This window comes from Myotis brandtii, unplaced genomic scaffold (assembly GCF_000412655.1).
Source record: "Myotis brandtii unplaced genomic scaffold, ASM41265v1 scaffold158, whole genome shotgun sequence".
Taxonomy (NCBI): Eukaryota; Metazoa; Chordata; class Mammalia; order Chiroptera; family Vespertilionidae; genus Myotis; species Myotis brandtii.
The window spans coordinates 1,066,195-1,082,282 of record NW_005355753.1 but is presented as its reverse complement, the minus strand read 5'-3'; the positions used below and the strand labels follow the sequence as shown (position 1 = coordinate 1,082,282).

The 16,088-nt window shown below is 40.9% G+C and overlaps 1 pseudogene; it reads right to left on the bottom strand.

Annotated features, from left to right (window-relative positions):
• Window positions 1-474: 474 nt before the first annotated feature.
• Window positions 475-2,390, bottom strand: LOC102263778 (annotated as a pseudogene).
• Window positions 2,391-16,088: the final 13,698 nt, after the last annotated feature.

Below are 16,088 nucleotides of genomic sequence, written 5' to 3'. Positions count from 1 at the left end.
GGAGTTATGGGGGGGAAAAAAAGAGGAACAAATGTAACCTGAACAATAAAGATTTTAATTAAAAAAAAAAAGAAAAAAAAAAGAAAAAAACACAGACAAACAAAAGACCGGGCTGCTTCCCTAAATCCTTTACCTACTACTCATGTGATTAGAGCAAGTGTTGTTATTCTTTACCATCTCAATATCATCATCTGAGAAAGGGAACTATAACTCCTACTTGTCTCATAGGTTTACTGAAATAATGCATTTATTTATTTTATTTTATGCTAAAAAATGAAAGGTTTATTTGCAACTTATACAACTTCATAAAAAAAACACTGTTCAGAATCTAACATAGGCTAACTTAAACATTTTGTTGTCTAAAAAATACTGGTAATATACCTGTTTTAAAATAATTCAGACATACAATTAAATGAACTAACTTTGATAACAGTTTGTAAACAGAAAAATGAATGTAATTTAAACACATTTTAGTAAATATGCAGATATGTTTTATTTGTCAAGAGTAAATGTCAGTTTTATTTAGAATATTTAGGTACAAAAAATAAAAAATTATATACCTATGACTGTTAAGAAAAAGTTAATTGTTCTGAGACTACTACTAAGGCACTGATATGAATTATCTAAATGTTTATATCTTTAATATGCAGATGCTCATAGCTATTTTCTTAGAAATATTTTTAGTAAGGTAATTCAATCTTATTTTTCCCTTGGAAGACAGTTTTAAGCAACAAATATGTAATACATCCTAATAAAAATACTGCGATAACACCCAGATCCAAAAGTACTTATCACTAGAAAAAGGGCTTATACAGTATACGTGGGTGTTTTTACTTTTAAACTTTTTTTTTTTCATCATAATACATCAGCCACAAGAAAGTGTACTGAAGCATGGAAGACCATCATGTTATATAAAATTTTATATAAAAGCTTAGGATCATGTTACTAACTGGATAATTATATCAAAAATTAGAAAGTTCTATAAAACTATTGAGAGGTTAGAGTTTTAGGTACATAATACATTTTAAAACATATTCTCAAAATTTTACCTTTAGTGTGCACAAAACAAAAGGTTCATCTTAGAACGTAAATGCAATCAGCCTGATGTGAGCGAGCTCTGCTGTCAAAGGCAGTGGCACGGCTCTGTGGTGGCGCTCTGCAAAGTGACAGTAAGTCGGCAGTAGAGGCAATGATCTCCATCCATCACAAACCAGCAGCTTAAGACTTCACAGCAGTGGACACATAAGTTCTATCACCCACTCTGGCTTATGTATTGACGTTATACTTGAAAGTATTTTTCCATAAAAGACAGTCACTGTGGCCATTTGCCAGATACAAAATAACTGATATAGCAAATAAAATGAGCAAGAAAATCACAGCATATTTCTAACTTTTCAATAACTTTTGCTTGTGATGACCTTCTGTGATCTGGAACCTTTGTTTTACATAAAATTGGAGTTCTTACGGTCCTTGTCCTTCTTCAGGTTGCTGCCCATAAAGGTCTGGTTCTGGTATATCTCCGAGGTAGCTTTCTTTTTAGAGAAAGAGATTATTTCTTCTTCCAAAAGTCTTCTCTTCTCCTCAAGCTTCATTCTCTTCTTGGTGAACTCTTTTGAGGTGCTCGTATTTGGCCTGCACCTCTTTTTCAGCTTCTTTTAGCATGGCTTCTTTCTCCTTCACCCGCTGCACAAACATCTGCTTCCTTTCTTCTTCCTTCCTCTGACGTTCCCCATAAAATTTGTGTCTTTTGGCCTCATATGTCTCTTGAAGACTGGGAGGCTGATTCTCTGGGCCCACATCAGGAAAGCCCATTTCCTCCAGTTTGCAACGCCTGTACAGTTCATAATGCCTCGTATGGGTCTGTTCTCGCAGATCCTCCATGTTTGTACAAATGAGCATTTCCCGAAGCTTTACAAAGTCACAGTGGTTTTCATTTTCCACTTGTACAACACCCCAAGGGTACTGGCGAGCTTTGACCAGCTTATTTCCAACTTTTACCTCATCCATACGTCCTACAACAGCAAATGGCAAATGTCCATTCATTGAAGCATTGATTTTAGCAACAGTTTCATCATCTGCTGGGAATTGGTATATCTGGACGCCATTGCTGACCAATTCACTCATGAGCTTGATCTTAAACTTCTGTAATTCAGTTTTAGAAATTGCATCTGCTTTGGCAATCACTGGTATAATATTCACCTTGCTGTCAAGGCTCTTCATGGCTAGAGGTCCAGTGTCTTCTGGGAGTGGTCTGTTGGAGAGATGAAGTAGAGGCATGCATGGACACGAGAATCGTGGTAGTTAAAGAGAGAACGCTTGATCTTCAGTTCTTCTTGCAGATAGGCCTCAAACTGAGCATCTATGTAGTCAACTATTGGTTGGTAGCAACACAGAGAATATTAAAACAGAAGCCTTGCTGAATGGATCTGTTGACCAGCTGATCAGGCAAACTCTCAAAACCAACATGGCCAGACATAGTTAAAGAATGAATATTTTCTCTTTTTCTCTGTTCATCATCAGATACTTGGGAGGACATACAAGATTTTGTCGCCATGTGAGACTGAAAGCGCTGAGTCAGAGCATCGCCGAGGAGATCAAGAACCTGGTGGGAGCCCTGGGCAAGGACGATGGTGAAAGTGCCACAGGCAGCAGGGTGGGCGCTGGAGGCTTTCAAAAGTCCGAAATAATGTATTTTAATACAACTTGTGACGCCACTAAGATGGCAACATGGGTTGTTTCCAACTTCAGTTCCCTCACGGGAAGACTCCCTGGCAGCTGTCCATAGACAAGACACCACTGTGAAAGTCCTAGAGCTGAGGGTGAGGCTGAAGCACCCACTAGATCACAGGGAAGGTTAAGAGAAGCGGCAAGTGACCACCCTGCCTCTCCCAGGCATGGTTTTTCCAGGGGGAGGAGGGAGCCCAAGGTGGACAGTGCCCTGCGTGTAGGATGATCCTAGGAGGCCCACTTGGGTTTCGCCTCCTGGGGATGTCTGGGAGAATCTGCAGGACCTGGCCATGGGGCTCAGATAGAGACAGAGGGGGCACAGGGCTTACAGCCACCAGTGCTCAGCTCTGGGCGCACCAGGTTCCTGCAGGCAGTGGGGCCCAGCAGAGACCCGCCAGGGCTCTGCACATCTGCAGAGCTCAGCTGGTGACCGCCTCTGGCCCAGGAGCGCAGTTGGCAGTTCTGCCTGATTTGGGTTCCCAGCCAATGAGCTGTACTGGCCATGGAGCCCATTGTATGGCCCCACCCAGACAAGATAGAAAGTTCACAGCCTCCCTCAACGGCTGAGTCTAGGCCAGTGATGGCGAACCTATGACACGCGTGTCAGAGGTGACAAGTGAGGTCATTTTTTTGGTTGATTTTTCTTTGTTAAATGGCATTTAAATATATAAAATAAATATCAAAAATATAAATCTTTGTTTTACTATGGTTGCAAATATCAAAAAATTTCTGTATGTGACACGGCACCAGAGTTAAGTTAGGGTTTTTCAAAATGCTGACACGCCGAGCTCAAAAGGTTCGCCATCACTGGCCTAGGCTCTAGTGCAGTGGTTCCCAACATGGGGCACATGCCCCACAGGGGGACAATTTGATTTTTAAGGGGGGCAATTAGAGAATGAGTTATTAACAATGATTTTTTTTTGCATCCCTTATGGTTCTAGGGGCCTCATATACAGTATATAAATATATATTGTGTCACATTTATGCATTTCAGTTCTCTATTATATGTTTTGAAACTGTATTTGCTATTTTTTAATGTCACTTCATATTATCATTTTTTTAAAACAATTTCTTAGTGATTTCATCCTCAGTACTTCAACTGTCCTTTCGTTCTTTTATTTTTCTCTTTCATGGGTGCCATGTTCTTTAGAAGCTTGTTTAGACCAAGTTAATGGCCTGTTAGGCTTCCTCCACGTGAATAGGAGCTCACTTTTTGAATTATAAGAATTATATGTCATGGGGGTGGGGCATCAGGATTTTAGGGATGCTTAGGTGGGGCATGGCCAAAACAAGGTTGGGAACCACTGCTCTAGTGCCTGCTGACCAGGAGGCCTGGCCAGAGAACCCGGGAAGCCATGGAGCCCATCTTACAGCTGCACTGGGCAGGGAGCCAAGCCAGAAGCCCTGCTCAACTAAGTATATATACTAGTAACGTCTGGTCCTGCACAAGCAGATCCTCTGAACCCAGCCCACAGCCCCGCCCCACAGTGGAGCCCAGCCTGTAACTTTGCCTGACTGCTGAACACTGCCTGTAGCTTTGTCCAATCAGGGAGCCCAATCCTGGTGAAGTAGCCTAAGTAGCAATACCGCCCAGAGAATACAGACAGCTGGAGGCTCCTGCAGACTGGAGAGCCCGCCAGCAACCCTGGGCAACAGCTAGCAGCCTACCTGATCACAGAAGCACTGCCTGCGGCCCTGCCCAACTTCCAGGCATAGACCACGCCCTGCCTGATTGCAGAGCACAGCGTGAGTTCTCACCTGATCGCCAACCTTTGCCCACAGCCCTGGGCACCACCTGGTTGGTGAACACAGCCTGAGACCCCACCAAACCAGGAGCAATTGCGGATCCCAGCCTGTAGCCAGGCAACCTCACATCTCAAGGAGCTAGAAACAGAACACACAGCCCGAGGTTAGCAGGAGGAAGGAACTAGTGAAGGCTAGAGTAGAAATACGTAGACCAGAGAATAGGAAAGCAATAGAAAAGATGAACACAACTCCGAGTTGGTGAGACAGGACCCAATAAATAAAATTGTCAATGAAAGAGCAGATAGTACAACTGATACCACAGAAATACAAGGAGTGGCAAGACTGCTATGAACAATCATATGCCAATGAATTGGAAAACCTAGAAGAAATGAATAAATTTCTAGAAACATACAATACACCAAGACTTAATCAGGAAGAAACAGAAAATCTGAACAGATCAATAATGTATAAGGAGATGGAGTCAGTAATCAAAAACAATGCAACAAATTCACTGGTGAATTCTACCAAGCATTTAAAGTATTAACACAAGACTTTCTTAAACACAAAAAATTGAATAGCAGGGAACACCCTAAACTCATTTTATGAGGCCAGCGTCGCCCTGCTACCAAAGCCAGCTAAGGACACGACAAGAAAAGAAAACTGCATGCCACTATTCCTGATAAACACAGATGCAAAATTTCAACCAAATACAATAAAACCAAATTCAACAGCAAATTAAAAGATCATAAACCATGACAAATGGTATTTATTACTAGGATGAAAGGATATACAACATATGCAAATCAATGTGATACATCATATTAATAGGATAAAGAATTTAAATCATATGCTAATTTCAACTGATGCTAAAAATTTTGACAAAATTCAACAGCCATTCATGATAAATACACTTAACTAATTGGGTATAAAAGAAACGTACCTCAATATCATAAAGGCTTACAGCCAGCCTGCACCTAATGTTATAGTGAATGTCAAAGGTTGATAGTTTTTCCTCCATGATAAGGAGCAAGATAAGAGTGCCTGCTCTGGCCACTTCTAGTCCACATAACACTGGAAGTCCTAGCTGGAGCGATTAGGTGAGAAAAAGATATAAAGTCATGCAAATCACAAAAGTAAATTATCTGTTTGCAAATGACATGACCTTATAAGTAGGAAGTCATAGACTCCACCAAAAATCTCCTGGAACTAATAAATGAATTCAGTAAAGTTTCAGATACAAAATCAATATGCAATAATAAGTTGCATTTTTATACACTAACAATGAAATATATATAAAAGGAATAAAAAACAACCCCATTTACAATAGCATTGAATACATTTAACCAAGGAAGTGAGAGATCAGTACACTGACAACTATGAGACATTAATAAAAGAAATTGAAGTCAACACAAATAAATGAAAAGACATGTCATGTTTGTAGATTGGAAGAATTAACATAATCAAAATATTCATATTACCCAAAGGCATCTATCTATAGATTCAATGCAATCCCTGTCAAGATTTTAATAGCATATTTCATAGAAATAGAAAAAAATTTTCTAAAATTTGTATGAAACCACAAAAACCCTGTGTAGCCAAAGCAATAGCAAGAAAGAAGAACAAGGCTGAAGAGGACACAGTTCCTGATTTCAAACTATGTTACAAAGCTATAGTAATCAAAACAGTGTGGTACTGGCAAATAAACTGACATATAGACCAATGGAACAGAATAGAAAGCCTAAAATAGACCTATAAATATACAGTCAATTAATATTTGACAAGGGAGCCAAGAATACTCAACGGAGAAAAATAGTCTCTTCTAAAATAGTGTTCAGAAAACTGGTTATTCACATGCAAAAGAATAAAGTGGAACCCCTATGCCACACCACTCATAAAAATCAACTCGAAATGGATTAAATATTTAAATGTAAGACCTGAACCCATAAAACTTCTAGAATAAAACAGAAGGAAAACATAATTGATATTGGTCATGCTAATAATTTTATGGATATGACACCAAAAAACACAAGTAACAAAGGCAAAAATCAGCAAGATGACTACATCAAACTGAACACCAAAAAACACAAGTAACAAAGGCAAAAATCAGCAGTTTGATGTAGTTTGATGACTACATCAAACTATAAAGCTCCTAAGAAGCACAGCAAAAGAAACAATCACACAAAAAAAGAGGAAAAGGCAGCCTAAAAAACAGACACATGAAAAGGTGTGTAATTATCTGGGAAATGCAAATCAAACCCACAGTGAGATGTCCCCTCCCCCCTGGTGGAATGGCTGTTGTCAAAGAGACAAGAGATGACAAGTGCTGGGAAGAGGTGGAGAAAGGAAGCTGCTGGTGGGATTTGGAAGTGGCGCAGGCACTATGGAAAACAGTGCGGAGGTTCCTCAAAAAATTAAAAATGGAACTACTTTATGATCCAGCAAAATCCACTTCCGGGTAATTATCCACAGGAAATGAAATCACTGTCTCAAAGACATAGCTGCAGCCCTGCAGCATTGTTTACAATAGTCAAGACCTGGAAACCACCCACGTGTCCATCAGCGGATGAGTGCGTAAAGGAAAGGTGGCATGCACGTGCAATGGAATGCTATTCAACCATAAAGAAGGAAATACTGCACTTAGGGCAACGTGGATGAACTTTGAGGGCGTTATGCTAAATAAAGCAAGTCAGGTAGGGAAGACAAACTGCACAGTCTCACTCACATGTGGAAACTAGGAATCTAAACTCAGAAGCAGAGCATATCGGTGGCTGCCAGGGCCAGGGGGCAGGGGAGAAACAGAGGCAGCTGGTCAGGGCGTACAGACTTCCAGTTGTAAGATGAACCCGTCCTGGTGGTGACATACAGATGGTGACTATGGTTGACAATACTGCTTTGTATGCAGGGGTGGGCGAAAGTAGGGTTATAGTTGCTCATGTGGAAATAGACATGCATGCTCTGATGACTCCAATAGCTCTATTAACTCAAAGGGATGTCACAATGGCACAGTAACCTACGTTTCCCACCTCTGTATTTGAAATCAGCTAAGAGAATAGATCTTAAAAAGTTCTCACCACAAGAAATTGCAACCTTTTAGGCGATAGATGTGTTAACTAGCCTTATATGGTAATCATTTCATAGCATATACATATATTAAATCATGACATTGAACACCTTAAACATGTACCATGTTATATGTCAATTATTTCTCAATAAAGCTAGAAAATGAACATTTTACCCACTTGAAATTGAATCATATGAATAAAATACCCATTAAAAAGAGAAGAAATTAGAATTCAAGAAGAAAGTAAACATAATATGTAAAAGGTTAATGATATAAAAATGAGGTATTAATACATTGAGGTGTCATGGTATGACAATCCCAGCTATCAGTATTTTTGAGTGCTTGCTATGTTTGGGAATTCTATATGCATCATTTTATTTCATCTTCCTGAACATCCTGGTTAAAGTATGTCTTCCTTTTAACTGAGGGAACTGAGCCTCAGAGAGGTTAAATAATTTGTCTGAGGCCACACAGCTTGCAAAGCCTGAGCCAGCTTCCTGTTCATTCTGGAACAGTGGCGATGGCCGGGATTGGTCCAGAAGACCTGGGTCCGAGTCTTAGTTCCCTTATTTACTAGTTACAGGTTTGAAGGCACATCCCTTAACCCCCCGAGCCTCGTTTTTGCAGCTGCCGAAAGGGGATAAAGTGTTTACCTCGCAGAGTTGTTGAGAGGCTTATGAACAGTTTTGCAGTTTAACGAACTGAACACATTGGCGGTCTACCTCACCACACGTCATTTTCCGAAAGCCCCGTGGAAAGAACAGTCATCTCAATACTAATCATGTTTGTTTCCTCCTTGTTTCACCCTCTGTTTGTGTTGGAGAGAACGAGTGATGGTGTGTCAGAGGTGACACGCAAACTCATTTTTTTAGTTGATTTTTCTTTGTTCAATGGCATTTAAATATATAAAATAAATATCAAAAATATGTCTTTGTTTTACTATGGTTGAAAATATAAAAAAAAATTCTATATGTGACACGGCACCAGAGTTAAGTTAGGGTTTTTCAAAATGCTGACACGCCGAGCTCAAAAGGTTCGCCATCACTGGACTATGTCATAGTGTGGAGCATGGACTGGAACTACCATAGACCCAGGTTGCAGTACTGGTTCTGCCACACACTGGCTGAGGGAAACCACTCGTCCTCTTCAAGACTCAGTTTCCTTAGCCCTAAACGGGGCAACAATGGGTCTGTGTCCTAGGATTGCTTGTGAGGGCCAGAGGGGCAATGCACGGGCATTCTTTACTAGTTCACGGTACATCAGGAGGCTTAACAAATGGCACCAAAAGCGATACCGACTAGTAGGTAAGGAATAACAGCACATCACACATTATATGCATCAAAAAGCACTAAACCAGTTTCATTCTGAAATGAGCTGTCGACATTGATATGATCAGGTTTTGTTTCATGAATGGGGAGTATTTTGCTGCCTCCCCAGAGCCACCCGCCGGGGCGCACTCACACCCGCAATTCTTCCTTTGAGAGCGGTGCTTCCTCCATCGCACAGTTCCAGGGGGTCCAGGAGGACTTAGGGGCTCCCAGGGAAGACGATGGGGACAAGTGAGGGTCACCCGCGGTCTCCCAGAAGCAGCGAAGAGGAGCTTCAGGAAAAGGTCAGTGCAGAGAGCAGAGTGGGGGAAATTAGTTTCTAATGCTGAGGAAGTTATTGACTCAATGAGGCAGAGAGTACAATAGCCCTGTGAAAAGACCTTTTCTCTCGCATTTGTGTGTTGTGCCCCAGACACAATCGAACGCTCTGCGGGTGCCCACATGGCATTTGCGGATACATACCCGGCCGTCCACCCTGCTCCATACATCCCGTAAGTGGGCAAGGTCAGACTAGACACGACGAGGCTCAAGCGCTGCTCAGTGACCATTGGCACGCAGTCAAAGCCATGAGGTCCCGCTTTGCACATGGATTTTCTAAGGCATCTCCCGGGATCTCCACCCTGAAACATGTCCTGGACCCCCCAGTGCTGGGATCTTTAAATACTTTTGGATATCAGCACTGGCAAAGCTGAGGTCCTTTTACATCTGACCGCACTTGTAAGGGGCAGTGGGCATTTGATTTGCGTCTGCGGAAGGACGGAGGGCGGGCTTGCCCCTCAGGCCATCAGCGCAGGCGCTGAGAGGTTGCAGCACTGTAACAAGTGGCAGGTTCAAATCCTGACTCTCCACTTGTTGCTGGGATGTTGGGCAAGTGAATGAACCTTCCCAAGTTTCATCCAAGAGCTAGCAGTGCCAACTTCCTGAGGTTATTTGAAGCGTTAAATGAGAAAACCTGCTCACATGAACTTGATCACGTAGCGTTCCTTTACTTGAGCATCAGATTAGCAGTCAGGGCACCGACCGGGCAGCCGAGCTTCTGGCTTCAGAATCCGTAACCATCCTGGCCAGCGTGTGAGCGGGGTTGGGGTTGGGAGAGTGACACAGACACAGGCTAGAACAGGGGTCGCAATGCACACGGCTCTTAATACTTCCCTGGCAAACGTCGATTGTACGTGTGCTAAATGCCAGGCACTCCCCTAAATACTTCACGCGTAGTAACTGATTACCCCTTTGCAGTAATCCTATGAGGTGGGAACTAGGGTTCACCCCGGCTGAGAGGCGAGGAACTCGAAGCATGGGGGTGTTACCTACCTGCTCCGTGTCACACCGTAAGTGGAGTCAAGCCGCACAGTTTAGGAATCTACTAACTTAGCCACCATCATCCTCATGCTAGACCAGCGGTTCTCAACCTGTGGGTCGCGACCCCTTTGGGGGTCGAACGACCCTTTCACAGGGGTCGCCTAAGCCCATCTGTGAAAACACATATATAATTACATATTGTTTTTGTGATTAATCACTATGCTTTAATTATGTTCAATTTATAACAATGAAAATACATCCTGCATATCAGATACTTACATTATGATTCATAATAGTAGCAACATTACAGTTATGAAGTAGCAATGAAAATAATTTTATGGTTGGGGGTCACCACAACATGAGGAACTGTATTAAAGGGTCGCGGCGTTAGGAAGGTTGAGAACCCCTGTGCTAGACTCTCCAATACTCATTGGAGCAGAGTCCCTCACCTCAGCGCTGCTGACATCTTGGGGCCAGGAAGTCTTTGCTGTGGGGGCCTCCTGGGCACTGTAGGGTGCTCAGCAGCCTCCCTGGCTTCTGTCTATGATGTGGCAGTGGCCCTGCCCTCCTGCCAGCTGTGACATTACCAAATATTTCCTGGGGGGAGGGGTGGCAAAATTAATTTGAAGTTTGACTTGGCCATTTGCCAGCTGTTTGACCTTGGACAAGTTACTTAGCCTCTCTGGTGCTCAATTACTTCATGTTAAAGGGAGACAGATTTCAGTCAAGATGATCAGAAAGATAAAATAAAATGCTGCATTAAAGTTCCTGAACACAGTAGGCACTCAATAGACTGTGGCTGGAGTGATTAACCCATGCTCCCTCAGTGTGCTGGCCCCGCATCCCGCACCATGATACACCTTGCACATTTGCTCACAAGCATTATTTCAGTCAACCTGTGAGACAAGCGGGGTCCCCTCTTCAACCTTGACATTGAGAACCACCAACTGGTGGGACATCAAATAGATAAATCACTCCTCCCTCCTGAGGAAGGCAGAGGTGTTGAGAGGGTCTGTAAAGTGGAATGAGAATCCTCTCTCGTTTATGAAAACTTGAGCAGTATTTCACACCTCTCCACCCTAATGGTAACAGCAATGACACACAACATTTACTGAGCCTTTACTATGTACCAGGAACTCTGTGCTCAATTGTTTGCCATGCATTGTGTTGTTCATCCCTTAAAATCCTGGCAGGGGGCTGATGTCACCAATGACCCAACGTGTTTATGTCTCATGGCCCTTGTGCATCTGTCCTGTGTTCACGCTCTTTGGCAGTGCCCTCTCACACTGACTCCGGGCTTTGTCACGGGACTGCTCTCACCGAGGAAACACCCACGGACTGGCCGCAAGCAGACTTGCAAGTGCTTATGCACCAGGACTGTCTCTTGGCACCTCCTGGAAAGCGGAGCTGCTGCATGAACAAGCCCAGGCCAGCCCGCTGGCACAGGAGACATTTTTAGCTCATTTGCCCCTGGTTGCCCTACCTGACAGCCAGCCGGTCCCCAGAGGCTGGCTGCGGAACCCAGATGCATGAGTGAGCTCCTCCGAGACCAGAAGAATTGGCCAAATGAGCCTAACTCCGATTGACAACCTAGAACCATGAATTAATAAATGGTGGTTGCTTCAAGCCATATGTTTTTGGGTGGTTTTATTGAGGATACAGAAAAAGCTAACTGAAATAATTTTCTTTTACCTACAAATGGGGACATGCAGCGTTAAAGAGGTTGAATATGTTTCTGTGGTCACAGCTAGTACATGAGAGCAGTGGAAAAATGCATTACTCTCCGGAGAGCCACGCTGCGAATAATGACAGTTTTACTTCCTCCTTCCCAATTTGGAAGCCTTTTATTTTTTGGAAGCCTTGTCTGATCGTTGTGACTAAGGACTTCCAGTACTAGTGTTGAATAAGAGTGGTGAAAGGGGATATCCCTGTCTTGTTCCTGTTCTTAGGGGAAATGGTTTTAGTTTTTGCCCAGTGAGATGATATTGGCTGGAGGTTTGTCATATGTGGCCTTTATTATGTTGAGGTATGATCCCTCTATTCCCACTTTGCTGAGAGTTTTTGTGAAAAAAAAAATGGTGTTGGGTTTTGTCGAACGCTTTTTCTGTGTCAATTGAAATAGTCATGTGACTTTTGTCTTCCAATTTGTTTATGTGATGTATCACATTTACTGATTTGTGAATATTGTACCAGGCTTGCATCCCTAGAATAAATCCCACTTGGTCATGGTGTATGACCTTTTTAAATATATTGCTGGATCCGATTTGCTAATATTTTGTTGAGGGTTTTAGCATCTATGTTCATCAGGGATATGGGCCTGTAATTCTCTCTCTCTCTCTCTCTCTTTTTTTTTAGTGTCTTTTTCTGGTTTTGGAATTGGGATAATGCTGGCCTCATAAAAAGAGCTTGGTAGTGTTCCTTCCTCTTGGGTGGTTTTGAATAGTTTGAGGAGGAGGATAGGTGTTAGTTCTTATTTGAATGTTTGGTAAGACTCCCCTGTGAAGCCATCCAGACCAGGGCTTTTGTTTGCTGGCAGTTTTTAAAAAAATTATTATTACTGTTTCAATTTCATCAGTAATTATCAGACTATTCAGGTTTTCTAATTCTTCTTGATTGAGTTTTGGAAGATTGTATTTTTCTAGGAATATGTCTATTTCATCCAGGTTGTCCACCTGGTTGGAATATAGTTGTTCATAGTATGCTTTTTTAAATTTATTTTTAAATGATCCTTTGAATTTCTATGGGGTCAGTTGTTACTTCATCTCTTTCATTTCTGATTTTGTTTATTTGGATCCTCTCTCTTTGTTTCTTGATGAGTCTGGCTAAAGGTTCATCAATCTTGTTTATATTTTAAAAAAACCAGCTCTTGGTTTTATTGGTCTTTTGTGTTTGTTTTGTTTTGTTTTGTCTCTATGTCTTTTATTTCCACTCTGATCTTTATTATTTTCTCCCTTCTACTTACTCTGGGTTTTTCTTGTTGTTTTCTTTCTAATTCTTTAAGTTGTAGAGTTATATAGTTTATTAGAAGTTTTTCTTATTCTTTGAGGTAGGCCTGTAATGCTATGAACTTCCCTCTCAGGACTGCTTTCACTGTGTCCCAAAGATATTGGGTTGTTGTGTGTTCATTTTCATTTGTTTTCAGGACATTTTTCATTTCTTCCTTGATCTTTTTGGTAACCCATTCATTGTTTTGTTTTTTTAATATATATATTTTATTGATTTTTTACAGAGAGGAAGGGAGAAGGATAGAGAGTTAGAAACATCGATGAGAGAGAAACATCACTCAGCTGCCTCCTGCACACCCCCTACTGGGGATGTGCCCGTAACCAAGGTACATGCCCTTGACCGGAATTGAACCTGGGACCCTTCAGTCCTCAGGCCGATGCTCAATCCACTGAGCCAAACCGGTTAGGGCCCATTCATTGTTTAGTAACATGCTATTTAGCCTCTATGTGTTTGAATGTTTTTGGGTGTTTTTATTGTAGTTGATTTCTAATTTCATGCTACTGTGATCCAAGAAAATGCTTGATATGATTTCAATCTTCTTGAACTAATAGAGACTTAATTTGTGTCCTAACATGTGGTCTATCTTTGAAAATGTCCCATGTGCACTAGAGAAGAATGTATATTTTATAGCTTTGGTATGAAATGTTCTGAAAATGTCAATTAATTCCATCTGATCTAGTGAGTCATTTAGGATCGCTATTTCCTTGTTGACTTTTTGTCTAGAAGATCTATCCAGTGATGTCAGTGGAGTGTTAACTTGCCCTACTATGACTGTATTGCTGTTGATTTCTCCCTTAAAATCCTCCAGAAGTTTTTTTTTTATATATTTGGATGCTCCTATATTGGGTTCATATATGTTTATAAGAGTTATATCCTTGTTATATCAATCCCTTTAGTATTATGAAGTAGCCTTCATTATCTCTTGTTATGGCTTTCACTCTGAAGTCTATTTTGTCAGATATGAGTATTGTTACCCCAGATTTTTTCATTTCCATTGGCCTGTAAAATTGTTTCCATCCCTTCACTTTCATTCTGTGTGAGTCCTTTGGTCTGAGGTGGGTCTCTTGCAGACACCATATAATTGGGTCATGCTTTCTTATCCATTCAGCTATCCTATGTCTTTTGATTAGAGCATTTAAGACATTTACATTTAAGGTTATTATTGATAGGTACTTATTTGTTGCCATTCAGATTCTTTATGCCAGTGTTCTTCTCTTTCTCTCTATTTCTTCTTCTTACAACAGCCCTTTAGCATTTCTTGCAGTGCTGGTTTGATGGTAATAAACTCCTTTAGGCTTATTTTTGGTCTGTGAAGCGATTAGAGCATTTAAGCCATTTACATTTAAGGTTATTATTGATAGGTACTTATTTGTTGCCATTCAGATTCTTTATGCCTGTGTTCTTCTCTTTCTCTCTGTTTCTTCTTCTTACAACAGCCCTTTAGCATTTCTTGCAGTGCTGGTTTGATGGTAATAAACTCCTTTAGGCTTATTTTTGGTCTGTGAAGCTCTTTACTTCACCTTTGATTTTGAATGATAGCCTTGCTAGATAGAGTGGTCTTGGGTTTAGTCCCTTGGTTTTCATTACTATGTATACTTCATGCCACTCTCTTCTGGCCTGAAATGTTTCTATTGAGAAATCAGCTGACAGTCTAATGGGAGCTCCCTTGTAGGTAACTATCTATCTCTTGTAGCCTTTAAGATTCTTTCTTTGTCTTTAATGTTTGCCATTTTAATTGTTATGTGCCTAGGTATGGGTCTTTTGGGGTTCATCTTGATTGGGACTCTCTGTGTTTCCTGAACTTGAGTGACTTTTTCCTTTACCAGGTTAGGGAAGTTTTCTGCTATTATTTATTCAAACAGATTCTTTATTCCTTTCTGAGATTCTTCTCCTTCTGGTATTTCTATGATGTGAATGTTATGTTTCATGTTGTCCCAAAGCTCCCTTAGACGCTCCTCCTGCTTTTTAATTTTCTTCCATTTGTTGCTCTGAATGGCTGTTTTTTCTACCTTGTCTTCTAATTTGCTGATTCAGTCCTTAGCTTCTTCTACGTGTCAGAGGTGACACGCAAACTCATTTTTTTGGTTGATTTTTCTTTGTTAAATGGCATTTAAATATATAAAATAAATATCAAAAATATAAGTCTTTGTTTTACTATGGTTGCAAAAATAAAAAAATTTCTATATGTGAGACGGCACCAGAGTTAAGTTAGGGTTTTTCAAAATGCTGACACGCCGAGCTCAAAAGGTTCGCCATCACTGGTCTAATTGGAGCTCCCTTGTAGTTAACTATCTATCTCTTGTAGCCTTTAAGATTCTTTCTTTGTCTTTAATGTTTGCCATTTTAATTGTTATGTGCCTAGGTATGGGTCTTTTGGGGTTCATCTTGATTGGGACTCTCTGTGTTTCCTGAACTTGAGTGACTTTTTCCTTTACCAGGTTAGGGAAGTTTTCTGCTATTATTTATTCAAACAGATTCTTTATTCCTTTCTGAGATTCTTCTCCTTCTGGTATTTCTATGATGTGAATGTTATGTTGTCCCAAAGCTCCCTTAGACTTTCCTCCTGCCTTTTAATTTTCTTCCATTTGTTGCTCTGAATGAGTGTTTTTTCTACCTTGTCTTCTAATTTGCTGATTCAGTCCTTAGCTTCTTCTAGTCTACTGTTGTATCCTTCCAGGGTTCTTTAGTTCAGCGATATCATTCCTCATTTGCAATTGATTCTTATTTATTGTTTCAACCCCTCTTTTCATGTAGGTGTAGCTCTCATTAAGTCCTTTATAATTCTCATTAAGTTGCTTGTAGTTCTCACTGAGTTGTTTGAGCACTCTTATTACCATTACTCTGAATTTTTTTTTAAAAATATATTTTATTGATTTTTTACAGAGAGGAAGGGAGAGGGATAGAGAGTTAGAAACATCGAT